The sequence below is a fragment of the Hemiscyllium ocellatum genome, chromosome 9 (assembly GCF_020745735.1).
Source record: "Hemiscyllium ocellatum isolate sHemOce1 chromosome 9, sHemOce1.pat.X.cur, whole genome shotgun sequence".
Lineage (NCBI taxonomy): Eukaryota > Metazoa > Chordata > Chondrichthyes > Orectolobiformes > Hemiscylliidae > Hemiscyllium > Hemiscyllium ocellatum.
Window position 1 is genome coordinate 62,548,365 of NC_083409.1, and position 20,111 is coordinate 62,568,475.

General features: G+C 40.3%; 1 non-coding gene across 1 annotated transcript; it reads left to right on the forward strand.

Annotated features, from left to right (window-relative positions):
- Positions 1-2,094: 2,094 nt before the first annotated feature.
- Positions 2,095-2,221, forward strand: LOC132819226 (U6atac minor spliceosomal RNA). Its single transcript, XR_009645064.1, has one exon. It is a non-coding gene; the product is annotated as a U6atac minor spliceosomal RNA (small nuclear RNA).
- The last annotated feature ends 17,890 nt before the right edge of the window (positions 2,222-20,111 follow it).

The window sequence follows — 20,111 nt, forward strand, 5'->3', positions numbered from 1 at the left end:
CAATGTCAAATATGCACACCAACTAAAAGGGTTCACTGGATAGTAACAACTGATTTCCAGTCTAAATATCACAACCCCCTCAATATTACTGTTAAAGTCAGCTAATTTAATTGAATCTGTGAATAAACTACAGTGTGTTGTGTGTGGGCTTACATGTCAGCATTGAATTTACCTACTTAGCTCTTAAGAACCTGTGAATTAAGATATCCCAATGTACATGATTTGGATTCATGTTGGCATGTCCCTTTAAATAAAATGCATGCAGTGACATAAAATACCTCTTCATTTTTTCTGTGGTTATTTTTCTATTCCATTTTTCAAACATTGTGACAGGTGGCAAGTGCTCAACTGTGCATTTTACTTTTTTATTATCATGTTCTGTAGACAAGAGGAACCAATTAAATCTTATAAGTTTGAAATCTGATCCTCAACATAACCACGTCAGCAGTACAGGCAGTACGTTAGAGACCATCCCTCCTATTGCTGTCATAGATTTGGGAACAGCTTCCATTTTTAATAAGTAACAAAGTTCGAATGAAGACCATATGTAACAGTATTGCAACATATTTTTGGCTGAGAGTAAGAGGATGGAGAGAAATGCACACAGCCATTTTAAGCTAATCATTTAATCAGGAATTTTCCAGTGATCGTCCATTGCTCACAGAAGCCTGAAAACAGATTTTAAGCTCTGCTATATGTTCTGCTTTAGCTTATTGCATCCAAGGTTGACAGAGAGAGTAAAATTATTCAGTTGTAATTTGCTAGCTGCTAAGACAGTGTCTGAATGTAAGTGGTCGTCATCATTTGACATATTCTTCTGTGCAAAAGATCCCCAGTGACTTGCCTTGAGTAGCCTGATTCTATCGCTGACACAATGCATCAATTAGGGTCATTAGTACGAAGTAGAATAAAAGATTGCAAATCCCAATATTTCTTCCTTTGAGTATTACAGCACATACGCTTTGTCAAACCACTGTTTACTTTTTTTTCCCCTTTTCAACACCTTTTTGCCTCCAGCATATTTTTAGTGTTACTTTTGCTTTCTTTTATGACGTAGTTACTGCTTCGAATTCATTAGATGTGTGAGGTCTCTATCATGGTCAAGGAAACAGTGGAATATTGTATGCACCAAAAGAATAAGCACTAGACGTGATTAATGGAAAGAAAATCAAGGCCAATACATCAGAGTGGTGTGATCTGGTCATAGTCAGACTGGCAGAGTGAGAAAAGAGCTGTGATTGGGAATCCAGTAAGCTTCCCTGACATTCATCATCACGGTACTCTGCTTTTAAAGACACTGTATTGACATTTCTCATCCGGTTAAGGTTCTCATCAACGGCAATCTCAAGAGTATTGATGTTGAGAATAGTTCATGGAGAGGAATCACTGCTATCATATGAGGGCAACTAGGAATGGGTACATGAGGCCTCGCCAGCATTACCATTCTGTTGAGAACAAATAGAGCTATCACAACATTATAAATATGAATTTCCTTTTATAAAACATTTCAGGGAACTTGTAAAATGCTCTAATTAATTGCTAAAAAAACTCAACACTAAACAGAAGTTCCTTTCCGATTTGCATTTATGTTTTTTGTGCCGTGATCAGAACTCTAATGTACTGAGAATATTTTTTATATGCAATTCCAAAATGATTTTTAAAGCTGGTATTGACAAAAATGACTGTGAATGTAAATGTACAACCTGCTCTTCTGCAATAACCTGAAGGGATCAAAGGTATTAGCATCAACAGTGGTCTTCTAGAAACACATTGAGGTCAGAGAGGTCAAAAGCTGAAAGAGAACATTTCTGACATTTTTCCTCCTGATGCTCACAACAGTTAAAACTGGACCAGCTCAGCTATTAGTCATGGTATAAAGACATCAGAAATACAGAATCTCAACCAATTTACAAAACTAAGGATTGTGAAGCTAAGTGTTCATCGACAAGTACCAATTTTACTGGTAACTTCCTCTGAAATCGCATTGTGATAACCCCTTTAAGGTCCATGGGGAGCCACTAATTAATTTCCTTGTGGAGCGGATTGAGTATGAGTTTCCTTGGTAACAGGCAATCGCCTGCCCAACTGGAACTCATCTCCTGAGCCCTGAGAGAAGGTTAGCACTCTCCTTGATAAGGATGGAAGGGATCCTTATGACCTTACATCAAACAAGTGGTTAAGGTATTGCCATTGAGTTCATGACATCATATCATGCGTTTCGGGGCCCTCTTGTGGTGCAGTGGTAGACTCCCTACTCTTGGACCAGCAGTCCCAACTACTCCAGAAGTATACAGTAATATCACTGAACAGGTTGAAAGAAATATAGGTCAAATAAAAAAACATTCTAAATGTGAGGTCATGCACTTTGGGAAGAATAACAGGAAGGCAGAGTACTGGGTCAAGGAAATGATTCTTGGTAGTGTGGATGTGCAGAGGGATCTTGGAGTCCATGTACATAGATTCCTGAAAGTTGCCACCCAGGTGGAGAGGAAGGCATGCAGTGTGTTAGTTTTCATTGATAGGGGGGTTGAGTTCTGGAGCTGCAATATCATGCTGCAACTACACAAAACACTAGTGCGGCCACACTTGGAATATTGTGTACAGTTCTGGTTGCCATATCTCGGGAAGGATGTGGAAGCATTGGAAAAGATGCAGAGGAGATTTACCAGGATGTTGCTTGGTCTGGAGGGAAGGTCTTTGAGGAAAGGCTGAGAGACTTGGGTCTGTTCTCATTGGAAAGAAGAAGGCTAAGAGGGGGTTTTATAGAAACATACAAGATGATCAGAGGATTAGATAGGGTAGACAGTGAAAGCCTTTTCCCTAGGATGATGATGTCAGCTTGTATGAGGGGGCATAACTACAAATTGAGGGGTGATAGATGTGAGAAGCAGGTTCTTTACTCAGAGAGTGGTAAGTGCGTGGAATGCCCTACCTGCTAATGTAGTTAACTCAGCCCCATTAGGGAGATTTAAACAATCCTTGGATAAGCACATGGATGATGATGGGATAGTGTAGGGGGATGAGCTTAGAGTAGTTCACAGGTCGGCGCAACACCAAGGGCTGAAGGGCCTGTTCTGCACTGTATTGTTCTATGTTCTATGTTCTATAAAGCAGACTCAGGATGTGATGAAACTAAGTAAAATAGTTACTCAGAAAAAGTTAGACAATTAAATATAACGTCTGGCTCCTGATTAATAACAGGCCAAACACATAGTTACCTTACACTACTCCAATTAAACCTTTCCCAGACTATCCACAGCCCTTTGGGACCTGACTTGAGGGATTTGGGTTTGGTTGGGGATTTGGGGAGTTAGGTCCCAAGGGGCTGTAGATTGTCTGGTTTAATTGAAGTAGTGTGAGGTAACTATGAGATCAGCCAGTTATTACTCAGGAGCTTGATTCTAGCTTTGGGCAAAAGTCTGTGCGAAGTTTGCACATTCTTCCCATGTCTACATGAGTTTCCTCCTAGTGCTCCAGTTTCCTCCCACTTTCCAAAGATGTGCAGGTTAGGTGGATTGGTCATGCTAAATTACCCAGATGTGTCTCTGTGGGTACAGGTTAGGGGGATTGGCCATGCTAAATGCAGGGATAGGGTGGAGGGGTGGGGTGTGGTGTCTGGGTGGGAAGCTTTTTGGAGTGTCAGTGTGGACTCGATGGACAGAATGGTCTGTTTCCATGCTGTAGGCATTTTATGAACTATCTGCTCCAGACTGAGACTGAGACTAGCCTATCTACACCATGAGGAGTATTTTTATTTTTGTATTTTACAATAATTGATGTTCCTTTCTAGTCAGGCTTCCTGTGATTGGCGATGAGTAAAGAAACGTTTCATACAGGCTTGCTTTTCAATGAACCTGATAAGATCATGACAGGGAAATATTAGGAATGCCTCTGTTGGGGAAACTGGAACCTTATGATGCAGCTATGGAAGATTGGCCCTAGTACACTGAAAGAATGAGATACTTTATCCAGGCAAACAGGAGAAAGGGGAATGTCAACAAAAAAACCATTCCCTAGACTGCTTTTAGGGTCTCAATTTTCAGCATCACAAAGAGATGAATCTAGCTGGCAATCCTGGAATCAAAATCCTTTGATGAACTGATAAATGTGGTCGCGGAGCACTATGATCTCAAGCACTTCAATGTTAACAAAGTTTAACAAGGCAAAGATTTCCTGGGGAACCACTCACTGAATTCTTGGAGAGATTGCGGACATTATGTAACACTGAATGCAGGTCAGCACTTCAGGGAAGGTTGAGGGATCACTTAGTTTAGCCTTTCCCATGAAAACACAGAGAAAGGATCTCAGGAGCTTCAGGGGTCCATGGACAGTACTGTCCTCAATCTTGGGTGGCCTCCATACTGCGGAGACACGTTCCCAGTGGATGATCTGTGTGGCTCCTGTTGCTTGCTAAGAAAATGCAATTGGAGTCAGAGGCTGCAGAGATCCAGAACTAGGCAGGAACTTTCTCTTCCACACAGGGAAGAGCAAGAATATCTACAAGACTGCTGTTTTAGTCATAGGGTCAGTCCCAGATAAGGTTATCAAAACGTGCAAAATACTGCCGCCTGTTGCAAATAAATCAGTCCCAGGATTGATTGAGCTAAATTACATCACTCTCCCATAGTGGTCCCAATTAAGATAAAACTTCAACTAAGGGCAGTGATAAATGGCACTACTGTATCTATTGCTGGGGAGAAATCCTTTAGAAAACTCCGATGGGGCATCTTGCAATTAAGTCTGTGAGACAGCAAGGCTGGCCACATACACAGAGTGGAGCCCTTACATATTATTGAGAACAATGTAACCCTAGTTACATTGCAGGCAAAAGACAATCTGAACCCCTTTAATTGTTCAAAGGCTAGGTCCAAATCTTTTGGGGAGGGACTGGTTGTAGAAAATATGCCTGGATCGGCAAGAGATCTTTAAAATGATTACTGGCAATCTATATAGAGTTATTGGGAAGTATTCCAAAGTGTTCAAAGAAGATTTCAGGAAGTCAAAGTAACCAGGGCTAAGGTGTATATAGGGCTAGAAGTCCAATCTAAATACTTCAATCCACGGTGTGTCAAAGTAGAAGCTGAATTGAAAGTTATAGAGGAACATAGCATCATTGCTGTATGGACTGTGCCTGTAGTCCCAGTTGTGAAACCTGACAACTCAATCCGGAACTGTGGGGATTATGAGTTGACAGTTAAAAAAGTTTCCCCTTTAGACAGATATCCTATGCCATGCACTCAAGATTTGTATGAAAAACTAGCTGGGGGTCACAGCTTTTCTAAACTAAAAAAGAGTCAAATCTACCTCCATCTGGAGCTTGACGGGCCATCTGGGAAGTGTGTTACTATATATATTCACAAAGAATGATATGTGTATGCTTCGTTGCCCTTTGGGGTATCTTTGGCATTCATCATCTTTCAAAGGGTAATGGAGAATATTCTCCAAGGCATGCCCAGATGGCAGTCTATCTGGATGGCATTGAAATGTCAGGGGCCACTGCAAAACAACATGTGGAGAGTTTGAAGATCGTCGGTATTTTTCTACATCCACCATCAGACCAAAAAAGGAAAAATGTTCCAGTGAAACAAGGTTACATACTGTGGGTACAGGATTGAGAAGGACAGATTATATACCCTGTTGAAGAGCAGGTGAAAACCAAGGAAAGTGGCTCCTATTCCAAGGATTTCAAAGTTTTTCTCAGGTCTCAAAAAGTAGCTGGGAGAGATATGGCCCATGTCAGGAATTTTGCGGTGGCCATCCAAGTATTCCAGGAGTTATCCTTTAATAAAATGGGATCAGTATTATACATGGTCAAAACTGGGCAGAAGGCCATAAAGAAAAAAAACCATCGGCAACATCTGGCAGGAACTCTCAAAAGACACAATGTTTCAATGGGCACACCATTGCAGATGAGCCCCCTGCAGTCAGTCTTCACAGGAGAGACGGTCACCTATTATTATACATCCCTTGACCAAACCTGGTCAGCAGCAGGAATGGGGCCATGGGAAAAGAGAAGGAAGACACCCCAACATCACAGGAGTGAGGAGAATCCATGATGCAGAGGGGAAAGGATATGACAACCCTTGTAAGGCCCATGGGGAATCATTACCTAATTTCCTCATTGAGTATGAGTTCCCTTGTTACACAATGGTGTGCCCAGCTGGAATTCATCCCGAAAGCCCCTTTATAAAGCAGACACAGCCTATGGCTATTACTCGCCTGAAAAAGCTTGATCTTGTCTAATTCCTGCTGCTAAGCAGACTCTGGCCTGCCTAGTACTTGGATAGGAGACCACCTGGGAATACCAGGTGCCATAGGAAAGTCCTCTTGTGACCCTGTGGTAGTGTCTCTACCTCTGGAAGGAAAGATCTAGGTTCAATCCCAGGTATGTAATAGCATCGCTAAGTAGGATGATTAGAAAGCCAACTTAGGGATGGATCCTTAGAACTGCCTTCCCTGAGCTGGGATGAGTGTACGTTCAACAATAAATTATATTCCTTTCCATTCAGGCTTACTCAGTTATTACAGGCCACTGTTTATGAACAGTTCAGAGACTGAACTTTATATTTTTTTAATTAAAATTTCTTTCTTTTTTGGACAAGTCTCTTATTTCTAAATTATGGGTATGCATGTTATGTTACTTTAACCTCTCGTGTTTAATATTTAATAAATTCTTTGTGTTAATTCAAGAGGGACTGGTTGAATTAGCTCCTTTAAAAACATAATTTCATTTGTGTTTGGGAGAAAGCTATCTGCAAGGCAGGGGAACTTTCAAAAATTAACCTTGTTGCAATTGAGGAGATGGGTGAATATCTATGTGCAGAAGAAGAATAAGCACTGATTGCTGTAACAGCTTAGCAATATTGCATTCAGTTTTACGAATGGATGTTTTATCAAAAGTTGTGTGTAATTTTGAAAGAATGGTATCAGATTCAGAAGAAGTGAGCAAGAACAGGAGGAGGGAACAGTCACTGCAGGGAAGCACAAAACAAGAACTCTGATGATTTAAATCCATGTAAGTGAGCTTTAAGAAAGGAAATATTGCTTGTGATAGAAAACTCCATTAAAGTAATTCTCAAGCTGTGTTGAAAGAAGTGACATTGCACATTTATAGCCCCTAAACAACAGATCAATGTGGGCAAAATTTCAATAGCTTGTTGAGGACAAAGCAAGAGAATTGCTTTTGTTCTGTGTCTCCCTTGGGTGCCCTGAGGACGAACATATTGAGAGACTGGTTTCACTACTTTAAAAGCAAGTTTTCCTTGGATGTTTTAAACTTTCCTAATTCTTCATCATACACTAAGTAATAGGGGAGAGGGGAGTATAATGAACCAGTAATCCAGAGGTTCAGGTGAAAGGGTCTCAGGAAACTGATTCAGATTCTACTATGGCAGATGGTGATATTTAAATTTAATCAATAAAAGTCTGGAATTAAAATCCAATCCCAATAATGGTGGTCATGAAACTATCACCAATTCATATAAAAACCCTTCCAGTTCACAAAGAGGAAAAAAAATCTGTCAGTCCTGTGTAGCTTCTCATATGTGATTCTAAATTGACAGCAGTGGAATTGACTCTGAATCATACTCAGAAATGCTTTAGCAAGACACTAAGTTTAAGAGGAATTAAGGATGGGCAATAATTACTGGCCTTGTCAGCATTGCCCAGATTTTAAGAATTTCTTTTTGAATTGCTGTCTTCCTTCACAGGCTGCTTCTTTCAAAATCCTTCATTAAATTTAATAGATTTTTACCCGCTCTTCTATCACATCAGTACTCTGACGATACCCAGAAAACATCATTTACTGACTGAACCCCACATCATGTGATCAGATTTGCTTCAGGAAAATAGCTACAATAATTGTAGCTAATAATGGTAACTAACATCAGAGTGATAAATCCCCCAATTTGAGGATAAGGCTATTAATCTCTGAAGGAGATACACAGTTGTGGTTTTGTGCATTGACAAGACTTTTAAACTATGCAGATTGCGATTTGAATACGATGGACATAAATATTTACTAGTTGTAGCCATTTAAAGCAGCAATTTTGCAAGAAAATTGTTTTGAATGCAGACAGCACAAAGCCTTTATCGAATGAGTTTAAGATGTCTGCCTCCAATTTGTGTAACCTCATGATGGTGGACACATATCTATGAGGGACATTTGTACATGATTGTCTTTCAATCCTAATATCCCTCTTATGCAAGCAAAAGAAAAGTGTTGAGTGAATTATCATGAACATTTTGAGTTACCCAAGTTACCAAATATATACATTAATGTTCTCATGCTTTATCAGTTTGTTATTCACATCAATCTATGCATATGCACTGTGCATACAGTCCTTAAATCTGGTGCGCATGCATGTTGCTGTCATTGCCAGTTCACTTAGGTGTTGCTTCCCAAGAGATGTAATTTCTATATCATTTGTTATAGCTGTGGTACCCATTGTTGTTCCATTTCTGTTCTTGGGTTGCTGTGGACAAATGTGGACCTCTGCAGTTGAGGAATAATTTCTCCAGTTGCATACGCCAGTGGTTGCAATGTATATCTGATTATTCACTTCCAATTCATATAATCAAGGTGACAACTGCTCCACTCAAGTCCCAAGAGGCTGCATTTTGTTGAAACCATTGATGGTTTGTACCCTGACTGGCTTTCAATGCTCACCTCTGGCAATGCTTTAACGGACTTGTACAAATTCGGCATTCTGCCATTTCACTTTGATTTTTTTACCCACACACAGTCACATTTGTGATATGGGGATCTGTTGTTTTATGAAAAATGGCTGAATCAATTGTCTACTGTGATACAGTAGATGTCAGTAAGTGCCATTGTTCTCCATCAAATGAATAAAGGCATGGATGATGCACAATGTTTATTTTTTATATAAATATTAACAAGTGTTATATCATTGGTAAGATTGATGCATAGACCTTCCTCAATTTATTTTGAAACCCATCCTATTAATACATACTTCAGCATATCTCTCGATCTTCTTTTGAAATCCATTCAGCGGAAGACCCCTTCCTCCAATTTAGTCTCTGTGATATTGTAATTTCAGAGTCACCATGAAAAATCTTGTGTTGATTGCCACATTTCAGCTGTCACACTTTAAACTATATATAAATGTATAGAGAGAAAGAAAGGCAGTTACTTTACACTTGTTTATTCTCAACAAGGAAATTACAGGCATATCTCAATCTAAAACAAAGCCCTCACCAGCAACAAAATACTAAGTGAATTTAAGATTTATAATCCAGTTTTGTGACCTTAAATAAGGAGACCATCTTTGGCACAACTTCATTGTAGCAGTACAATAACATATTTTGCATTGCATTGGTAATTCTCCTATTATTTTTTATATGGTCCAATTTACCATCAGCAATAGAACTGGAAGTCTGCTATAAATATGGGCGGCACGGTGGCTCAGTGGTTAGCACTGCTGCCTCACAGCACCAGTGTCCCAGGTTTGATTCCAGCCTCAGGTGACTGTCTGTGTGGAGTTTGCACATTCTCCCCATGTCTGCATGGGTTTCCTCTGGGTGCTCCGGTTCCCTTCCACAGTCCAAAGATGTGCAGGTCAGGTGAATTAGCCTTGTTAAATTGCCCATAGTGTTAGGTGCATTAGTCAGAGGGGAATGGGTCTGGGTGGGTTACTCTTCGGAGGGATGGCATGGACTTGTTGGGCCAAAGGGCCTGTTTCCACGCTGTAGGGAATCTAATCTAAATACAAGACATTGAATTGTAGATTTTCCAGGAAATCACAGAATCAAGAAATATTGTTAGCCCTTAAAACTTACTAAATCTATAACAATATTTTTCTAAGTATGTTCCCTCTGGAGAAAAGGCTCTGAAAAACATTTCACCTCAAAAATCAAACCTTGACTAAACTACCTAATAGCAAGATGGTGATAGTGTAGGATGCTCCAGCCAGAACTGCTCAGTTCTGTCTGTTTATTTCTCATTTCCTACATTTTTTCCCTCTTTTCTTTTTTTTTAACTTCTTGGTGTTTCTACACCTTCCTCATGGTGGGTCTGGACCGGTCTCTTAGTGGCTCATGGTGGGTCTCGGCCTGGTCTCTTAGCGACTCATGGTGGGTCTCGGTCTGGTCTCTTAGAGGCTCATGGTGGGTCCGGACTGGTCCCTCTGTCACTCCTGGCAGATCTCAACTTGGTGTCTCAGTGGCTTATGGTAAGTCTCGGGCTGGTCTCTCAATAGCTCATTGTGAGTCACTCTCCTTAGTCCCTCTGTGACTCATAGCGGCTTCTGACCTGGTCTCTCAGTGAGTGCCAGCCTGGGTCTCTCAATAGCTAGTAGCAGGTTTCACTCGGTCTTTTAGCAGTCCTGGCCTGGTCTCTCAGTGGTTCATGGTGGGTCTTGGTCTGGTCTCTTGGCGGGTTGTGGGCAGTACATCAGTCTCTGCAGCTCATGACATTGTCTCAGCTTGGCATGCAAGCAGGTGCTGCCTGGGCATGTTCCCAATAGCATCTAAATGAGCTCATCCAATCACAAAGCCAAGGATTAATCAAACCATAATAGTATACTTACCAATAACCATCTGTTGAATGAATGCAGGATTGAAAATTTATTTCTCACAGAATAACAGAATTATTCTGGTACAGAAGAAGGCCTTTCATCCCATTGGTCTGTATCAGGTCTCTGAGCATCTTGACCTAACGCTAAGTTAATATCTTTTCCCCATAACCGTGCATTTTGTTTCAATATAAGAAATTATTCAATGCCCTCTTAAAAGCCTCAATTGAATTTGTCTCCATCACACCTCCACATGTGAATTGGTCACTGAGTGAAAATATTTTAGAAATAACTGCACAGATGCTGGTACCAAACAAAGAACAAAGAACAATACAGCACAGGAACAAGCCCTTCAGCCCTCCAATCCTGCTGCAAAATTTTGCCCTTCCATATTAAAACTGTCTTCATTTACAGGATCCGTATCCCTCTATTCCCTTCCTATTCATGTATTCGTCCAGGTGTTTCCTGAATGCTGCTATTTTGTCTGTGTCCACCACCTCCTCTGGCAACGCATTTCAGGCATTCACCATCTTTTGTGTGAAAAAGTTACTTTGCAATCTCATTTAAACTTCCCCCCCCCCCCCCCCATACTTTAAACCTGTGTCCCCAACCACACCACCCTGGGAAAAAGCCTCATACTTTCCACTCTATCCATGCCATTCTCAATCTTATAAACTCTTATACCATTATAATCTTATACCCTCTCCAAAGCAACCATATCTTTCTGGTAGTGTAGTGACCAGAACTGTACACAATACTCCAAGTGTGACTGAATTAAAGTTCGATAAATCTCAGCATAATTTGCCTATCCTTATATTCAATACTCCTTCCAATGAAGGCAAGCATGCCATAAGGCTTTTTTACTTCCTTATCTACCTGTGATGCCACCTTCAGTGATCTGTGGACCTGCACACCCAGACCCCTCTACATATCAATCTTCCAAAGGGTTCTGCCATTCACTGTCTAATTTCTACCTGTATTTGACCTTCCAAAATGCATCACCTCGCATTTGTCCGGATTAAACTGCATCTGTCATTTTTTTCTGCCCATATTGCCAAATGATCTGCATTCTAAGACAAGCCTCATTATCTGCAACTCCACCAATCTTTGTATCGTCCACAAACTTACTAAGTAGACCAGCCATATTTTCATCCAAATCATTTATATAGGTCACGAACAGAAGAGGTCCCAGCACTGATCCCTGTGGAACACCACAAGTCACAACCCTCCACTCTGAAAAGCATCCTTCCACCACTACCTTCTATCTCCTATGACTAAGCCAATTCTGTCTCCATCTTTCCAGCTCACTCCTGATACCATGTGACCTCACCTTTTGGACCAGTCTGCCATGAGGGATTTTGTCAAAGGCTTTACTGAAGTCCATATAGACAACATCAACTGCTTTTCCCACATCAATTATCTTCATCACTTCCTCAAAAAACTCAATCAAATTAGTGAGGCATGACCTCCCCCGCACGAAGCCATGCTGTTTATCACTAATAAATTCATTTGTCACTCAATGAATATATGTTTTGTCCCTGTGAATCTTTTCCAATAATTTCCTTACATCAATGTGAATCTCACAGGCCTGTAATTTCCAGGATTATCCCTGCTAACTTCCTTAAACAATGGGACAACATTGGCTATTGCCAATCTTCTGGGACCTCACTTGTGACCAAAGAGGATACAAAGGTCTCTGTCAATGCTCCAGTGATTGATTCTCTTGCCTCCCTCAATATTCTGGGATAGATCAGGTCAGAATCAAGGGATTTATCTAACTTAATACTCCTAAGACGCACAACACCTCTTCATTTTTAAAAACTACTTGGCTTAGAAACTTGACACTCCTTTCCATAAGACCATAAGACATAGGAATGGAAATAAGGCCATTTGTCCCTTCGAGTCCACTCCGCCATTTAATCATGGCTGATGGGCATTTCAACTCCACTCATTCGCACTCTCCCCGTAGCCCTTAATTCCTTGCGAGATCAAGAATTTATCAAACTCTGCCTTGAAGACATTTAGCGTCCCGGCCTCCACTGCGCTCCATGGCAATGAATTCCACAGGCCCACCCCACTCTGACTGAAGGAAGGTCTCCTCATTTCAGTTCTAAATTGACCCCCTCTAATTCTAAGGCTGTGCCCATGGGTCCTAGTCTCCCCGCCTAATGGAAATAACTTCCCAGCGTCCACCTTTTCTAAGTTTCTATTAGATCTCCCCTCAACCTTCTAAACTCTAGTGCATAAAATCCCAGGATCCTCAGCAGTTCATTGTATGTTAGGCCTACCATTCCAGGGATAATCCATGTGAATCTCCATTGGTCATGCTCCTTCCTGAGGTGTGGGGCCCAAAATTGGACACATTCTAAATGGGGCCTAGCTAGAGGCTTATAAAGTCTCGGATGCACTTTGCTGCTTTTATATTCCAACCGTCTTGAGATAAATGACAACATTACATTCGCTTTCTTAATCATGGACTCAACCTGCAAGTCAACCTTTAGAGAATCCTGGACTAACACTCCCAGATCCCTTTGTACTTCCTTAAGAACTTCGTTCATCAATTCCTTCTCATCGTGAATACCAGTACAAAATATTGGTTTAGGACCTCACCTCCCTCTTCCTGCTCTACACACAGCTTCCCTCCTTTGTCCTTGAGTGGACCAACCTTTTGCCTGGCTACACTCTAGCTTTTCATATGTGTATAAAAAGCCTTGAGATTCCCCTTAATCCTGTTTGCTTACAACTTTTCAAGACCCCTTTACGTCCTTCTAATTCCTTGTTTAAGCTCTTTCCTAATTTCCTTATATATTTCATCAGTTCTCATCCTCCTAGACCTTACATATGTATCCTGTCACCAAGTCACCCTTTATTTACATGTGCACAGTACAATAGCTATAGCCAGCCAGCTCAGAGTCAGTCCCTGAAGTAAAGAAGCTATGAATCTCCTGTACACTTTTTTTAATGAAGAAAATTACCTACATTCCACCGGCTATTACCAGCCAGCTCAAGAGCCAGTTCCCCATAAAAGAATAATTAGGAACCTGCAATTACACTGACAGTTTCGAACTGAGGAGATTGTAAATGCCTTGTTTATATTGCTCCCCCCACCCTCCCACAGTCTTGCCATTCGGCAGCAGCATGTCTGTGTGTGTGTGTGTGTGTGCAAGATACAATGAAAGCACCAAGTGAAAATAACTTTATTAACATTCTATCTCCAGAAAAGACATCCATGAGGCCAATGAGCCAGTGACAAGAAAAGCCCAGAGCGAGAAATGCTAAGCTCCTGTTTATATTGTCAGCCAGTTCTTCCTGATTGGCCCAGGTTAACAACCCCAAGCAATAATAAATAATAAATATGATACACCTGATTCCAATCACTACAGTTTATTTTTCTCCATCTTGTGTTTATTTCTTTTCCCAATACTTTAAAATTGCCTTGTGATTGTTGATCCTTTCACAAGCTGAACTTTTTTGTTACTTATCTACTCTGTGCGGACCCCTCATGATTTTGAACATTTCTATCACATTTCCCCGCAGCCTCTCCTCCCCAAACAAAACAGTCCTAACATCACCAATCTATCCTTGTCCCACCCTTCTTTTACCAATCCTGTAAACTTCTTCTGTATTATCTCAAAGCATTCACATCCTTCCGAAAGTGTGTGCCACAAGGCCATTTGCTACTTTTTCTTACTTTAGCCTTACTTTTATATGGTTAAGTATAAGTAAAAGTGTTTTCCCGTATTCACAAATCAGCTCCCTCTCCTGTGCCTGTAAGTTCTTTATTTCCCTGTGCTAACTTAGAAATTAACTTTTTTTTCAAAATTACTAGAGTTGAAACGCAGTCCCTAACAGCAGGTGCTCAACAATTATTTAACTTATGACTTTCTTATACACGTTGTTCTGCTATAATGTGCGTTTTATTAACAGGAATTTGCTATAACATGAACGATGAATTAGGGGCACCGTTCCAAAATCACGAAGTTTTAAAGCGTGTACTAGTTATAACATGATTCCATTCCTATTAGTTTAAATGGTGCTGTTATTGGTCGATTTTCTTATAACGCGGGTTTGCACAAGAAGAACTACCGCATTAAAGCAGAACTGACAGTACTGTCACTTTTAGGCATTTTCTCTTCTATACACCCTTTTTTTAAAATTAGGTCCCTGCTTTCCTTATATCTCGCACTGTTGTGCTTAGTATCTGCGCTCTCCTGCATTGTTTTACCTGGTGTTTGTCTCACTTTCTTTCTCCCTTTCCCACATAATAAAAGCAAATTATTTGAGATGCTGGAAATGTGGAAAAGCTTGATGGGCCTGATAGCATGTTTGGAGAGAGAAATAGAGTTAATGTTTTGTAGAACCATTCTAAAGAAGAGTCTTGGACTCGAAGCATCAGAATTTCGAATTTTCATTGAATTGAAATTCCACCGTGTGCTAGGATTAGAACATGAGTGCCTAGACAAGTATACCTGGCTCTCTACATTCCTCTAGGAGAAAGCGAGGACTGCAGATGCTGGAGATCAGAGCTGAAAAAAATGTGTTGCTGGAAAAGCGCAGCAGGTCAGGTAGTATCCAAAGAGCAGGAGAATCGACGTTTCGGGCATAAGCCCTTCTTCAGGCTTATGCCCGAAACGTCGATTCTCCTGCTCCTTGGATACTGCCTGACCTGCTGCGCTTTTCCAGCAACACATTTTTCAGCTCTCTACATTCCTCTACATAGCAACAATACCACTCAGCTATTGCCTACCTCCTCCATACATTTTATGAATTAAAAGATATGACGCTGCAGTAGAAGTTGAATAAAACTATTTTCTGAAATAAAAAAATATGTCATCTCAAGATAATTAGAAATGAATATTTGAAGACAAAAGTAAATCATGGAAAAAGCGCAGGGTTAGGATGTTTAACTGGTTAGTATGACAAAGATACCAAGCTAAGAAGACAATGAAAAATAGTACTTTGTAATTTCCATTCAGATTCCAAAAGAAATCTGGCAAGAGTAATGTCTTTTCCAGTAAGATCTTGTTAAGAATTATTTGAAAAAATATTTGAGATGAGCCATTTTGTAATAAAGTAATTACACATAAGTCAGTCACTTTTTCAATGATTACCATTGCAATTTTATGTAGATTTTGATTACATAACCCAATTCAGGGAGCTCTGCATATACTTGTCTTTGACAGTTTTGACAAGAAAATGGTAATAACGTTAATGTCAAAAGCAACATTGAGGATAAATTCTAAAGATTGGAAATAAATTGTGTTAAAGACTGTAGGCTTTTGAACAGAATTGAGATTGTTATATTTGCCACACAATATTCTCATTTGAGAGATGAAATGCAGATTCTGCCACTTACCTCCTGATATCCTATTGACCAATTAACCCATCTACAATTTAAAATTGCCCTCAGTTCTTTACTTATTCAGTTCGCAATTGTATGGACTCAATGGAAACATGAGGGAATTTAATGGGAAACCAGCTGGGACTGGTTAAAATTGTTTGCTAATTAGCATGGAAAGGTTAGAATGACAAAAGAGTAAATCACTTTACCAAAGGAAATAAATGTTGGTTCATCCATATTAAGATGGTGTCTCATGTACTGAACTGCAATTTTATAGATAACATATTCCTGAGCTATTTAGAGATTTAAAATGAAAAGCTGTGGTCATAGTTCTAAAAGGGGTAATTACGCTATTCAACTAAATTAGAACATTATTTGCATTATTGTTACTTACATGTTTAATATGTAATCCACGAGAATTAAGGTTCCATTACTAACTCTAAAAAAATCAAATTTCAGCATAATTAATGTAACTGGATTTAATGAGGATTATAGTAGGTTTCAATAAATACTGATTTTACGTATGATTTCATAACACATACTGCATGGTGCAGAAATAGGCCATTTTGCCCAACCAGTCCGTGCTAGGGTTAATGACTCATTTGCATCTGCTCCCATCTTTTCTCATTTGAATTAATCATCTTAACTATGTATTTTCTTCTTCTGCAAGTGTCTGTCTAGCTTTCTCTTAAACTCATCTGAGCTATTGTAAATCACAGCTTTTTATGATATTTCTACTTATCAACAGACCTGGGATAAGGACTTTTAAATTAAAAAGATTGTGGAAGGAATTTCTGGTGTTTTAAAAAGTAAGTTACTGAAACTCATTGTAAATCATATTTAAATTGTAACTTCGTTCAAGCAGTAAGGGGAAGTATGAATAGATGCCCAGCTCGGGGTTGGGGGTTTGGGGTTTGGGGTTTGGGGGGGGCGGGGTGGTCAGTGAACAAAGACAGATTTGGTTGTTAATGGTTTGCTGGTTAGTTTGCGGAGTTGTGACCAATTGTAAATGCCGGAAGTCATCAGACTGACAGCAAATACCTGGCTCCTGGATGGCTGAACAACTGTGAATGTGAGTGATATTGGCAGGATCCTTGAGACTGCTGAAAGGGCAGGTGATGTGTCTGCCTTTGCAGTAAAAATACCTGGAGTCTGAGGTAAGCAATGGCCTTTAAACTCTAACTAAGCCCCATTGCAATTGGTGTACTAATCTCCTGTGCCTCCTGCAAAGACGCTAATAGAAAAAAGAATTTGAAGAACAAATAGTCCAGGCAAACAAATGGATCATCTTTGTGGATGTATGTCATTGAGAAGTGTTTTCCAAGTATTTCCTTCCCTCCATCAATAGCACAGGTTTTCTTCTGTCTGTCAGTATGTGTGTATGTATGTGCATGCATGCAAGGGCAGGGGGTGTTTAGAAAAGGTTAGTGTTTTAAGTAATAGAACTATAAGTCAACAATTCATAATTGTTTAGTTGTGGTTAGACTATCTTTAGTTGTAAGAAATAGTGGTTCTTATTAAATATGGAAATCTGGCCTATATTTTCTGTTAGTCTGTGTTTATCAGACCAGGTAAGTTGGGAATTTTTGCACTTTTGATAAAATGTTTTAACTTTTGTGACAATTCCATGAATAGCAGGGCTTGATTTCCACCTTGCTACTCTAGTAAGGCATGATGCTGCTTACTTCAGTAACTCCCTGTAGTAGAGCTCAAAATTCTTAATAGGGGGTGGAGTGGGGGGAGGGGAGGAAGCATGCAACAGAGATTATCACTGGCAATGCAGCTGCTAGAAGTCCATGATCAAGACAATATCCCAACAGAATGGGTAAGTGAGCATTTGACAAGGGTCAAGTAGGGAGAGAGAAGTTTATAGTACAGTAGGGGGTAGCTGTCAGTGGAGTCCCTCCCAATTTGCAATATACCAACTGCCTCAGTCAGACACTGAGACCTTTGAATGAGAAGATCCCCTCAGAAGCAGAGAGGCAAACATAACATAACACTAGGCTATAGTCCAACAGGTTTATCGGAAAGCATTAGCTTTCAGAGCACTGCTGCTGCATCAGGTGGTTGTGGAGTATAAGATCATAAGATGCAAAATTTATAGCAAAAGATTGCAATGTCATGAAACTGAAATGATATCTTGAACAAACCTGGATTGGAAAGACTTTCATCTTTTAGAATGGGTGATGTTATGATCACACTGACACAAACACCCGCAACTGCAGCTGGTTAAATGTTGCTGGTAGAGGGAGGAGGCCTTTAAGTGGATATTAATTGTTAACTTATTGGCCTCAATTTCTGATGTTTTGGCATGGCTGCCCATGAGCCTTAACACCTCAGAATAATTGAAGGAGTGATGGCAAGTCACTCTCCTGCTGGAGTTCTGTTACTAACGGTTTACCACAAGTATCTAATTTGGGGCCACTGCTATTTGTCATTTTTATAAATGACCTAGATGAGAGCATAGTAGGATGGGTTGGTAAATTTGCGGATGACACTAAGGTCGGTTGAGTTATGGATAGTGCTGAAGGATGTTGCAGATTACAGAGGGACATAGGTGAGCTGCAGAGCTGGGTTGAGAGGTGACAAATTGTCTTTAGTGCAGAAAAGTGTGAGCTGATTCACTTTGGAAGGAGCAACAGCAATAAATAGTATGGAGCTAATGGTAAGATTCTCTTGGTAGTGTAGATTAGCAGAGAGAGCTTGATGTCCATGTACATTGATCCCTGAAAGTTGCCACCCAAGGTGATAGGGTTGTTAAGAAGACATATGGTGTATTACCTTTTATTGGTAGAGGGATTGAGTTTTGGAGCCATGAGGGACTAACTGTTTTCGTTAGAGAGAAAAATATTGAGAGATGACTTAATTGACACATATAAGATATTCAGAGGGTTAGATAGGGTGAACAGTGAGAACCCTTGTCCTCAGATGGTGATGGCTAACACAAGGGAACATAGCTTTAAATTGAAGGGTGATAAATATTAGACAGATGTTAGAGGTGGTTTCTCTACTCAGAGATTAGTAAGGGTGTGGAACACCCTGCCTGCTACAGTAGTAGACTTGCAAACTTTAAGGGCATTTAAATGGTCATTAGATAGGTATATGGATGAAAATGGAATAGTGTAGGTTAGATGGGTTTCAGATTGGTTTGAAAGCTCGGTGCAACATCGAGGGTCGTAAGGCCTGTACTGTGCTGTAATGTTCTATGTTCTAAATGCACCTTCCCACAAAACCCTGCTGTGGGGAAGGGCATTAAATTGCACCCTGTGAATATTGATTCAAAAGTCCAATTCATTAAATTCCATTATGTTTAACTGCGGTCCCAACACTGAACCTTGTGAGATCCCACTTCCCACTTTCCCAACATGTTTTTGTCCATGTTTATCTGATCTGTTCTTAACCATCTATTGCAAAATGTGCTATGTTTTTCAAAGCTTGAAAGAATTGATTAACAGAAATGACCACGATGGAATAAAGAAATCTTGTGACAATTTTATTAAACAGATCCTTCAAGGGGTTTCATGTAATTTTGGACATTGACTTCCTGGTTTTGACTAGCCTGGTTGTGGTTGCACTAAAAAAGACTTCAATCTTTCCTTTGCTTGGGGATAGATAACATCTATGTCATCTAGGTCATTTGTGGGCGGCACGGTGGCACAGTGGTTAGCACTGCTGCCTCACAGCGCCTGTAGACCCGGGTTCAATTCCCGACTCAGGCGACTGACTGTGTGGAGTTTGCACGTTCTCCCCGTGTCTGCGTGGGTTTCCTCCGGGTGCTCCGGTTTCCTCCCACAGTCACAAAGATGTGCAGGTCAGGTGAATTGGCTATGCTAAATTGCCCGTAGTGTTAGGTAAGGGGTAAATGTAGCGGTATGGGTGGGTTGCGCTTCGGCGGGTCGGTGTGGACTTGTTGGGCCGAAGGGCCTGTTTCCACACTGTAAGTCTAATCTAATCGGAAATGCTGATACGATGTGCTCCTAACATTTACTGGCGACCAAGCTTCACAAAGGATTTAGCAAATGATAAGTAGTCAGTTCTTGCTACCAAAAGAGAAGTAATACAGAACTTTAGGAAAGGACTATAAAACAAACTTTATTGCAGAGATTTAGACAGATAGTAAAGGAGTTGCCTTATGAGAGACATGAATAGAGTGGATAGTCAATCTTTTACCCAGGGTGGAAATATGAAATACTAGGGCAAAGATGTTTTAGATAAGCTGGCAAAAATTTATTAGA